Source organism: Silene latifolia, chromosome 11 (genome assembly GCF_048544455.1).
Source record: "Silene latifolia isolate original U9 population chromosome 11, ASM4854445v1, whole genome shotgun sequence".
Classification (NCBI taxonomy): Eukaryota; Viridiplantae; Streptophyta; class Magnoliopsida; order Caryophyllales; family Caryophyllaceae; genus Silene; species Silene latifolia.
In genome coordinates this window covers 95,288,834-95,299,756 of record NC_133536.1, presented here as the reverse complement: position 1 = coordinate 95,299,756, position 10,923 = coordinate 95,288,834, and positions in this window count along the sequence as shown.

The following is a 10,923-nucleotide window of genomic DNA, read 5'->3' as shown; positions in this document are numbered from 1 at the left end:
CTAGGATGTGTCATACTAGTATCCTTTGACCCATGGATTAAGACCTAGTCAAGAGTACCTTGTGGTGTGATAACTCCTTGGCTACCGTTTATTCCAAGGTAACCCTTGAAACCATGCAACCATCATCCATGTTCTACCACATTTTGTCATCAAAAAGGGAATGGGCATAAAAATTGTTCAAATTTGAGTTCAAGAATTGGAAAGTTTGCAATTGCATCAAAGAAAAGAGGAGTAACAAAAATGAAAACTCATATGCTTCAAATATAAGGCACCCTCGTTACTAATTGGGGTGACTTTGAAAATGTTCAAAAGAAAATGCAAAAGTTAAAATTGTCAAGTATTGAAATGCCAAACATCAAAAGAAATGGCAAAAAGAAAGTGTTCTCAAAATGTCAAATGCCACAAATTGGGGGGAAAAACAACAACAAAAGCAAACTCCCATATGAAACTCAAATACTATCGATCCCTTTATCCATCGAATCCACTTTTGTTCATGGTAGAGAGGGGACGACCCTTATTCTTGTTTAGGCAAGAAGGGAATTCTGCGATCCTCCAGTGTTTCTAACACCATAAGGAGACTACTCTTGACGAAAGCATTTAACAATTGAGGACAAAGGTACCCTAGCTTGACACAACTTGGAGGTGATTTATTAGTATCCTCCTAGGCTTAGTAACTTGAATAAATTGTATCTATAATGGAATGTGTACCCTTAGATTGTTTCCCTTATAGATAATTTCCGCCACTTAGATGAGGAAAGTGGCTATTCATTTTTGTAGATGCATCCATTACTTGTTTTATGTGCTATAATGATTGGATGTGTCGCCATTTTGGAAAGACCCACCTTGCCTTGCAAGAAGGCATCCTACCTCATGGTTGTCTTGTTGTGAGTTAAAGTGGCGGAGTGAGACCCGCTAATTATCTCACATCGGCTATATTAGTAGATTTGTTTGAATAAGGGTCCTAGTTTTTGTCACCTCTTTACTCGAGACGAGCAAAGGTTCGGTTTGGGGATGTTTGATGTGACTCATATTTGAGCACATTTAGTCCCCGAATCTACCTCGTTCCCATGCTTTTTAGTGCATAATTGGGTCATTTACTATCTTTAGTTTCCCATTTTGCATATTCTTTGAGGTTGTGTTCCCTTGGTAGGAGAGGAGTGCAAACCTTGCATTTACATGGCGAAATGGAGCTAAATTGATCGCACCTAATGACCAAGCATCAAGGGGAAGACAATACTAGATGGCCTATGTAGATAATGAAGTAGATTGGGCAATGACGAAAGGATCCTTGCATCCCCGGATTGATCCTCACGGATTATGAAGGAAGAAAAGAAGAAAAGCTGCCTGCCATGGGATCCGAGCGGATCACAGACGATCCGAGCGTCTTCCTTCACCAGAATCCGAGCGTCCCGTGCTGAAGACGCTCGTCCTGAACCAAGGTGATATGAGCGTCTCCCCTGACAATCCGCTCGGATCTTACTACAGGGAACCCGTGCCTATCCTCAAGACGCTCGTCCCGTGCCAAGACCAGCAAAACGGAGATGCTCATCTCCTTGGAGAGGAGCATTTCCTCAACTTTTCTTAAGGACTTAATAGTCATTTAAGCCCTTAGTAACCCTAATTTTTGTACCTAATCTTTAGTATAAATACCCCTTTGTACTACTTAGATTATCATCAAGTTGTAATCAATTAGTAATCATTCCTTAATCTTGTAATCAACTCTTAATCTAGTCTTAATACAAATCTCAACACTTAATCTTTCCTTAATTTCTCTATTGTTCATCATTTATTTTGGGTAATTAGAAGATCATTTGGGTTTATTGGGAGATTGACAACCTTCTATCAATCATCAAGTACTTCTATTATTCTTTGCATTATTATTTTGGAATCTCCATAGGTATAATTCTCTTAATCCTTGCTTTAATTATTGTTAATCATTTTCATTCATTCATCATGTTTTGCCTTGTTAATGTGATTGATAACCTTGTTAGCATGTGTAAACTTGATCATGAGTGAGTAGTTTCCTTAGCTAGGGTTAATGGGTAATTAGGGAAAACCAACATGGGGAATGATTCATGCTTAATCTAATATGTTCACATAATTCATTTGCTTGCTTCTTGTAATTTCAACTTATGCACATGTTATGTTTGATGAAATGCGAGCCTATAAATCCTTGTATTTTTTACCCATCACTTATCTTTTCAATGAGGCTTGTAAGACATAAACCAACTTGAGCCTCATTAGACCATGCATAATGTTGAATAGGAAGGATTAAGTCGACTTGTAGGTGTTGTACAATCTAATCGATTCGGGTCCGGGACCCAAACCTTCTTAGGGATTGTAAGATATACACTAACTCGATCCCATCACAACAATAATTGCTTGCTTATAATTTGAGAACATGTTTGTATGATCAACTCCCATGTATTCCCCTATGAACCCATGATACCCTAGTGCTTTTAATAAATTGTTTACACCTTCATTTTATTTACCTTGCTTTATTTTTATTGTTGATTAGTTTTAATTGATCTCCTATTTCACCCCAAATTGTGACACCCTAAGACACGACCATTTACAATTGAAAATCGTACATCAATACCCGTCCCTTGGGATCCGACCTTTACTTGCCTCTTTACTAAGATTAGTTGGTGAAGTTATAAATATTGTTTTGGTTGGGTAACTTTTGATGACGAGTTTTATACCTTCGAACCAGAAATGCTAAGTGTAAGGCTCCCGCTTTCCCGGCTGTCACACAAATGTCAAAGTTGGTAGATTGTTTATTTGAAGAATTTTTCCTTTCACAGCAGAGTACAGAAGAAGGTGAAAGGGAAGGTGCTGAATATGAAAGGGAGGGTGCTACCAAGGAGAAGATGGAGGAGGATGAAGTGGAGAAGGACAATAAGAAAGATGAGAATGAATTGAAGGAGAGAAAGGAGGAGGGGGTAGTGGGGGAGGAGTTGAAGAAGGATGAGGGTAAAGTGGAGGAGGAGGAGTTGATGAAGGAGGAGGTTGACATGAGTTGTGCAGATGATGCGTTTCTAGACAATCCCACTGTCATGGCTGAATTAGAAGGGATCCTTAATAATGCATACACTCATGTTGGCAAGGTGTTTGATTCACATCATGAAAATTTGTGGAACGAAAAAAAGGAAAAGGAAAAGAGGGATAAGGCGCTTCTGGAAGGACCGTCTTTCAGCCTTTTTAGTGGTGATGATGCACCATATAACTCTAAAGAGTTCCTTGAGTCCAGGTTGCAGGCTGCTTCAAGTGTTCCTCATTCAAGCACAACAACTACGACGTCTGTTCCAGTAGTTCGTCCTTTATCGCCAATATCGCCAATTCTGATCTCGTCCCAACCATCCCAACCATCGTCTTGTAATTATCTCCTCTCAAGTATCGTTGGATGAATCGCCAATTGAGCCCTCTTCTCCAACCGCCCCCTCGTTATGCCATTGAGAGGCTGGTGGCTGGTAGAAGGGTGCTCCCTAAGAGGTGTGTTGAGGTAGCGAATGTTTACCGGTCACCTTACTTTATCAGAAACGTGGACATGGTTCGTGACTTGAGTCGATCGGAAAAACTGGTAGGAGACTATGCATTTTCAGAGGACTTAGATGAAGAGTACGTATCACTCTCCTATATTTTTTTAATCTTATTCGGCATATTTGTATTATATTTTCTTTGTATAACACTAAGGTTTCATGTTATCATAACTGTATAGGGAGGTTTTATTTAGCTGTGCGGGCAAGACTCTCACACGAAGTCATATGAAGAGTTTGCTTCTTGATCGTCGAGTTCATACAGATGACATTTCTGTGTGGTGTGATTATTTGAATGAGGGAAACAAATTCAGAGATCGTAAATGCCCTTGCCGTCTATTTATCACAAAGACAACTGACGTAAGTGTTCCATGGTTGTTCTCAACCTTGGGCTGCAATAGACTTTCGAATGTATGAAGTAACCTTGTAGATGCATGAAATACCAATCTAGGTGCATTAAACAACACTGAACATGCATCAAATAAGTGTCCAATTATTACAGGTTTTTATTCTCTAATACGGGTTACCTAATTTAATGAACAGATTGACTCATTGGATGTCAACTTTGCAGACGTGGAGTTGGTAAGTCCTTCAAGATTTTTACATTACCATGGCTGTTCTCAACTAAGTGTCTTTCTTTTCATTTTCGTCTTTCTTTTCATTGTTGTCTTTGTTTTCAATGTCGTACAGGTTTTCATTCCTATTGTTACACCCTTGCCATTTGTCTTCTGTTACCATGTTAGTAAGAAGATGTTAGAAGTGATGCACTTGATGCCTCCGTCAACTGACTATTCTCGCCATGTTAGACCTGTGGTATGTCTTCAGATCTTTTCGCAATAAAGTGCCTGATTTTCGTCTAATTTTTGTGAGACATTATTTACTTGTCATTGTTTTACATTTATCAGAAGAACTTGTTGAGTACGCTTTCAAGTAAGATTCCAAAGCTGGTGTCTTCATGGCTTTTGATTCCTAAGTTGTATATTCCGCACGTTGCCGTTGATGTCGAGCATGATACTGGAATCTACCTCATGCGTTATATGGAGATGTACAACGGGGCTAAGGGACGCTTAGGTTCAAAGGTGGGTCTAAAGGGAGTACGTCTGTATTATTTAATTCAATTTTTCCTTGTATGTGCATTAAATATGAAGGCACTGATGTTGATTTCTTTTGTTGTTATTGTTCAGAGAGTTGATGTTAAACGTTATGTTGTGAGGGTTTGCAATGAAATTCTAACTTGGCGATACAACTCTTACAAACTTCAAGTGACGGCTGCTGCAAAGGCTTACAAGAATGGCGGTCAGATTCGGTAATGCGAAATCTTAAGTAGCTTTGTTTTTCGTTTTTCCTTTTTTCCCCGTTAATCAAGGAGCTTTTATTTTCCCCTTTTCTCAGTAATCAAGCGTCACATGATGATTTATCATATAAAGATGCACACTTGATCAATTATATTCGGAATAATGGGAAGAATAAGGAGTAAGTTCTAACTGACCATACAGCTTTTTTTAAACTTCAATTTTTGTCCACTCTTTCTTGTTCCGTGTTTTCTAATTACAACATGTGCATCATTAGTGAGGTCGTTGTAGAAACCGATTGGTTGCAAGTTACCCAAGGCGCGTTGCAGACCTTGGTGCCAGGAAATTGGGTAATGGATATGGTTATTGATGATGTTGGTATTCGTACTACAATCGAAAACTCAAGTGTTCTGTATATTCCGACAATCATAAAGGTATTCATATTCCTTATTGAGTCAAATGCTTGTTTTTGGTTTTTGAAATTACAAAGAATTTTGACAAATGTTCTCAAATTTCAGGGAGTTGTCGGTAAAAAGGGGTTTCGAAGTCAATACGTCCTACTTGACTACTTGCCCTTCTATCTAAACACAACCCAACTGGTAAATAAACATTCTCTTACTTTTTTTTTCCATGCACTTTTTTTCAATGCACTTTTTTTTCATTTGAAGTCGATACATCCTACTTGACTACTTTGTAATATTTCAGGCTTTCTTTCCTTATTGTGTGGAGAGATCACATTGGTTTGCATGTGTTGTTGACTCTGGAAAAAGGATGAACTTCATACTCGACTCCAGCCTGCCCAAGAGCCCTGAAGTCAGACAAAAATTTTTGTTGAACATGTATGATTTATTAGTTTTTGCACAAAAACATGTTGCCCCTGACTTATTATATCCGGAAGGCTGCTCAACAGTTTTTAACTGCCCAAAATACATTGTCGAATGAAAATACTGTTGGTGATCTTTATGTACATGAAATACCCTTGTATGTCCATGTAATAACTTTCAGCGTGCATGAAATACCCTTTTACCCTTGGAATAGCATCGACATTTATTTTTTGAAAGTTATGTCGGCACATTTAGCTGAGAGTTTATTCAACGAGTTTATTCAATTGTGAATATGATATACGAAAGGCAGCTCAATGGTTTTCGACTTTCCAAAATGCATTGTCGAATAAGAATACCGTTGGCAATCTTTATGTTCAGGAAATAACCTTGTCTGTGCATGAAATAACCTTGCATGTGCATTAAATATCCTTATACCACAATCACAATCACTCACTGTCTTGTTTTTGTATAGCTCCTGCCTGCTTTGGAGATCATCGCAAGAGACTCTCCAAGATATACAAGGTTGTTGGAGATCAAGACTTTCCAGTGGGAGGTTGTGCAAGTGCCTCGAAAAAAGAACGGGTATTCTTGTGGAGTTTATTTGTTGAAGTGGCTAGAAAATTTGTGTGATCAAGCATCATGGACTGATGAGCGTTCTTACGAGGTATAAATTTTTCAACAAACTTTTGTAAACATTATTCAGTATATTTTATTTCAAGCCTTTCAATATTTGTTGTCAAATGAAATTTATATGTAGGATTTGGATGAATATGCTACGAGTATGATTGCACGTCTCATCAAATGGAAGCGAAACACGAGAAAGGTAAATATAAAGAACTTTCGAATGCCTAATTTAAATTTTGCCTAATTTTAATCTTCTTTTCATTAGATTTTATCTCGGAGTGACTTTTACGTAACAGTATCCCCCCTTTTTTGTAGGATTATCACTAGGTGATATTTTCTAAACACTTGAGTCGAGGGATGTGCAAATTGAGTGGCAGATGATGTAATCCAACATTCGAAACACTGAGCCATTTTTTGATCTGATTCCTTGAGTCGAGGGATGTGCAAAGGGAGTATACCCTGGAATATTAGATTCTTGGTACATATTAGATTCTGGAATATGTAGTACAGTAAGTCTTGAGAGTACATATTAGATTTTGGAATATGTAAGGTGTGTAAGACATGAAGTCATGTTTCTGGACTAATTCTGGAAACATGTCACGAGGCAACGAAAACGAGAGACAATTTTCAAAATTGGACAATGAACATGTCACGAGGCAACAAAAACGAGAGACAATTTTCAAAATTGGACAACGAAAACGCTGTACGGAAATCTCTCTAACATCGTAAATGCATTAAAAAATGTTCCACGTGCATGAAATAACAGTGTGCATGCATGAAATATGTAAGTCATGTGTCCAAGGTCAAATCTTAAAGTAATCTCAAGTGAATTTTTAAATGTTGCATTTTCATTTAAATTTTGGAATTTTATTATTAACTTCGACGGTTGGGGATGTGGTAGCAAAGAAGGATGTAGTGGTAGATCGCATTTCTCTGGTTTCTTAATACTTGTCTTAATCTTACGTTAGAAAACGTTCTACGTGCATGAAATAACCATGATGTGCATAATTAAACCATGTACATTTCTCCGGTTTCTTAATATTTTCGCTCGGATCGTCACTTTGAATTTTAAAGACTTGTCGTACACGAAGATTCATTTCAATTGATCACATTTTAGTGTTGGGATATTCTCATTTTGGATTACCAAATCTAGTGAAATAGTGAATTTTTGCCTTAAGGTTTCTTGATACTCGCCTAATGTGTGCATGAAATAACGTTCTTTGTGCATGAAATACATGTGTTTGTGCATGAAATACTGTTGTATGTGCACGAAATAATGGTGACAGGAACACTCAGGTTTTACATTCTATAAGTGTTACATTCATTCGTCTTAAGAAAAAAAGTCCAACATCTATCAAATAAAATAAAAAGTCCCTAATTATTCAATAAGGCAAATGTCCAACATCTATCAAATAAAATAAAAAGTCCCGAATTATTCAATAAGGCACATGTCCAACATCTATCAAATAAAATAAAAAGTCCCAAATTATTCAATAAGGCAAATGTCCAACATCTATCAAATAAAATAAAAATCCCGAATTTTTCAATAAGGCAAATGTCGAATGCTTTAAATATTCTTTAAAAAAAATTACTCTACTCATTGTCGGTTGTCCTTCGGTCACAATTCCTGCTGTCGTGGTTCGCCATCTCCCCACAAGCCCTGCATTTTCTTAGCGCTTTCTTGTTCACTTCCCCAGCTCGTTCTCTTTGTGAGATCAGCCTTTTTCCCGAACCTTTGTTTTTGCACTGCCTTGGAGGCAAAACTTTAATCTCACTAGGGATGCTTGTTCCTAAAAGCATCCCAATTTCAGCATTCTAGTCCTTTACCTTTGCAATACCAGTATTGCCACTTTCATCAGGGGCATTTTTTACCCTTTCCTTGAACTCACGCAAAATCCCAAGCAACTCATCACAATACCCGGGACTCTGTTCAACGAGTGCCACACAAGTAAACAACTCTGACCATAACTCACCAACTTTGTTTTTCTGTACATCCATTGATGTACAATCAGCAAGCAACTGGCCATTAGGGCCGACGATTGGCTGGCAGATTGCTAGTTTGCTCCACCGACTAAGCAGGTAGTCACTTGGAACTTTCTGAATTCCCCGATATTTAAAGACACACAGAGCATGTCGACAGAGTATTCCATGTCTTTCAAACTTCTTGCAAGTGCATACCACTGAAACATCATACTTCTTAAAACCAACCTTATACGTTTTGTTTCGAACTTGATCTATGATATCTGTGTATAGAATTGGATATGTTTTATCTTTTTCTTTATCCCCAACACCACATGAATAGCAAGCTGCTTCGACTTCCTTTTAAAACGCGCCGAAAATTGTTGGAGTGTAGATTTCTAATGCATGCTTTTCTAGGGCTAATGGAGTCGACAACTGGGGGAAGGAGTTTTTTTATTGTGCAACGACGAGTTTCGAATGAGTCCATCTTTGTGCATCCATCGCACTCTCAAATCTCATCCAAAACTCAACTAGGGTTAAATTAGGATTAGTGAAGTTGCTGAAAAAGTGGTTTTCTGACTCTGACCTAGAGGTTGTTCTCATCAAACCTCCTAAAAACAGGTCGCGAAAGTAAGCTGGAACCCACATATTTCTAATGTTGTACTTCTCCTTAAGCCACTCGTTATCCGACAACCCATGAGATTCAACTAGTGTTGTCCACCTTTCCTCAAATTCAGGCGGCTCCACATCTTCGCTCCAAACACATCGGTTTATCTTCTTCAGAAACTCAGTATCTTTACATATTACAGGCCCTACCTTCTCAGGCAACTTTTTCAGTATGTGCCACATGCAATATCTGTGTTGCACCTTGTCGTTCCAGGCTAATTTCATTCCTTCTTCTATCCCCGCATCTTCATCAGTTATCATACAAACTGGATGACGACCCCCCCCCCCCCATAGCCTCTACGAATTTCGTAAATAGCCAAGCAAAGGAGCCCTTGCTCTCATTAATAATAAGTCCAGCCCCAAAGGTCACGCATCTCTTATGATTATCCACCCCCGTGAAAGGGCCAAATATTATCCTATACTTGTTTTTTCTAAAGGTCGTATCAAAAGAGGTCATGTCCCCGAATAGCAAATAGTTTTTAATACTAATAGGGTCAGCCCAAAACACATGTGACAATCGACCTATCTCGTCTACCTCAAAATCAAAATAAAAAGATGGACACATGTGTTTTATCTTCATAAAATGCTCAATAAGCATTTGAGCATCCCCCTCTGATAAATAATTTTTGATATCTCTAGAAAAGTTCTTAAAGTCTTCCAATGACGCACCCACATTCCTATAACCTCTAACATACTCCTTGAACAACCTATACGACTTAACTGGACCTATGTTATTTTTGGAGTTGTCAATTATCATTTTTTTGTGAACTACATTCAACTCTCTCGTTTGTGTCAAATGTACCATTGTTGATGGTGTTTGTGGCATATGATTATGACCTACATGAAAACCATAAATTTGGTATTTACTCATATCAGGACCTTCCTCCAAAATTCGCTTAAATTTAATACAAGAAGGACATTCTATCCTAGTCCTTTGCCTCCGGTGATTTTTCCCTTTCGCTTCACATACTCCAGCCTTATTACACACAACTTTTTTATGCGTAACGACACCCTTTTTAGACTTTTGTGAGCTTAATCTAGTCACAAACCCACATTCTTTTGCATATGCTTCATAAAACTCAACACCTAGTTCAAACTTATCGAATATCATACCAATAACAGGCTTAAGATGGATGAGACACTCAAAAACCCGATTCATGTTGCTTGAAGAACCTTCTGCTGCCTCCTCGTCCTCTGCCTCCTCTACTATGATATCTGCATATGTGGTGCAATTAAAGTAAGAAAGATGAGGGATACAAAAGAATATGAATTACACTCTCACAAATTAGTGTTGCTGGATAATCCAAATACACTCCCCCTGACCATAAACATTCTATTACATAACCACATGTATAGAACAGCACCGTTCTAACCTTCAAAGCGAGGATGTCTTAATACTTGCCTTATACATGCATGGGAAAGTGCTATATGTGCATGAAATAAATTTCTACATGCATCAAATAGGAGGCAAATCGTGTTCCCTAATAGACAGTCTGAGAAGTTTAACTACTCTATCCAACAAGCAAAATATAGCTTTCATGAATCATAAATTCCAACAGAATTGTACCTTCAACAAATTCGAAAGTCACAACTTCAAGAACATCATGTTCAACTGCTATTGCAGATATTTCTAATATAGGCTGACATGCATTAGCTTCAACAGTCACTCCTTCGTTTGTAATGACATTTGAAGAAGTTTGTGATAGTATTGAGCAGTTGTCATTGTCATTATTGCTGCAACAAGAAATGTCAAAAATTAAATAAGCATTAATACAACAATATAATTTATGAAATTGAGTCCCTAATTTTAACAAATGTAGGCAATTTCACAATTTCTCCAACCTTAATTTCTCAATTAAGTCAATTTGATTCACAAAATCACACTTTTATGCACCTAAACAGGAATTTGATGCACATAAACAGGAATTTGATGCACATAAACGGTCTCCAGTGTCTTGATTTCAACAAATTTAGGTGATTTTCCAATTTCTCCAACCCTAATTTCTCAGTTTCCCCAATTTA